This window comes from Archocentrus centrarchus, chromosome 20 (assembly GCF_007364275.1).
Source record: "Archocentrus centrarchus isolate MPI-CPG fArcCen1 chromosome 20, fArcCen1, whole genome shotgun sequence".
Lineage (NCBI taxonomy): Eukaryota > Metazoa > Chordata > Actinopteri > Cichliformes > Cichlidae > Archocentrus > Archocentrus centrarchus.
In genome coordinates this window covers 5555281-5557376 of record NC_044365.1, presented here as the reverse complement: position 1 = coordinate 5557376, position 2096 = coordinate 5555281, and positions in this window count along the sequence as shown.

Sequence of the window (2096 nt, the reverse complement as noted above, 5' to 3'; positions counted from 1 at the left end):
GCGCACTCACAGCACAGAGAAGTGGGGGCGTGAAAAAACATCTCAGCGATCCACTCGTGTTAAAGGGTCGTTTTTGGTTTTTTTGGAAATGCTCCGCTTACACGGAGACACCTGAGCTGCAGAGCTGAAACCAAACATCAAAGCAACAAATTTGTGTCGAGGATTTTTAATAATCGAATTGCGTTATTCCAAGAATCGTTGCAGCCCTAAAACTTGCATTAATTTTTTAGTTTGTGTATCAAAATACATGAAGGTTGGTATTTACCTTTCATGCTGGGATTTTTTTGTTGAATCGGAAGCCTGAAATTTTCCTTTGATCTTCATTTTCCCTCTTACTTCTCTTCGTGTTCATGCGGTTATTTCGATTTATGCAGCACACGCGTGACCATAGTGAGATCAAACGTACACACTGTGAATGAAACTGTCCGTGCTCTGTGGTAGATTGCAAACTGCGGTGAAATGATACAGGCGTAAGCAGCGATAATAGCAGCGACCTAGCCGGGGCGGAGTCTGTGAGGTGCGCTCCTTTGAGAGGCAGAGGAGCGCAATCTTTGTTGAATATGAATCAGTACGTTTTGCATCCAATAAAAGCAAAGATGTTAACAAATAAATTGGACAGTATTCTGGCAATTTAGTGATATTTCCACAGCTGTGGTCTTGACTGGTCTTGAAATAAAATCCCAAGTCCGCAAGGTCCGAGTCCATGACAAGACCGAGACCAAATGCGGTCGAGTCCATGACAAGACCGAGACCATCAAAAAGCGGTCTCGAGACCAGTCTCGAGACCAAGACCGATCTCGAGTACTACAACACTACCGTGCAGCCACACATGACATAAACAGTCCAGAAGTTTATACAGAAAGAAACAAGAAAAACATCAGAAACACGAGAAAAAACAGGAACGTCTAGAACGTTTGAGTAAGGACACAAAACAATCTGGCAAATAAAAAGAGGATAACTGCAGGCATATATACTAAATACTGAGTGAAGACAGGTGTGGTACAAAAAGGGTGGAAAGAGGAAGACAGGCTGCAAATACCACTGACTGAAGACATGATTAATACAACTCAGTGATTATAAAATAGTTTGTGTCTGCTGTCTGGTCATGTGTAATTTATAAATTGGCATATAGCTCTAAGGGAAATCTTATGCCTGGAGGCAGAGCTCATCTCATTGAAAACACCACTCTTCTCTTAGGCCAGTAATCAAAAACACATCTGCCTGTTATGTTAAAGCAGGCAATATGAAAACTCAAGTCCCTATTGGTGTGTAAGTGGCATAGTCTCCAATTACACGTATGAAGTCTTGTCATAATGCTAGGCACATACACATACACACAAACAGGTAAGTGCTTACACACACAACCTTGAGCACTGAGTGGAGGTTAATGAGGCCTGTCGGCACCCTGATCTATCCCACGTATACTTGCTGCTGCTGCTGCTGATGGCTGATGCGATACTTCACCCTGACTGTGTTGCACACTAACATTCATCTGGAGATTTGGTAATTAGCCTGCACTGACATGCTGCACACATGTGCCCACATACACTCATGCATACACACTGAGGTCTGCTCCCATGTATCAATCAAGACATCTAACAGTTGGGTAATTGGATACAGTGTGAGGAAAAATGTACTTGTCATTACAAAAGAGGAAAGAGAGGAGATGGAGGAGTAAAGTTACATCAAAGCCCTTAAACATACAGAGCTTTGTGTGAACATACTTCACACCACGAGTTTTTTCTTTATGAAAGAGAACATTAGTTCTAATTAACACTACAATCCCCCACATCTTTTGTTATCTGTCTTTTCTTCTTGCATGGTCTCTCTCTAAACTAATTAACAAGCATTTCTGCATTCTTTTATCCCAATGACTGTCCATCCTCCAGAAAGATCATCATTTTCACCTCAGTAATCACACTAGGGGGGCAGTTAACACTTTGATAGGGTTTTGAATCATTCTAGGTCCTGCAAACACACAAAACTTGACAACTAACCTACTAACAATCCCATGGTCATGATACACATGAGGACTCACATCGCAGGACACTGGAAGTAGTTTTCAGAGTTTATGTACAAAGGTAATTAAACCACAG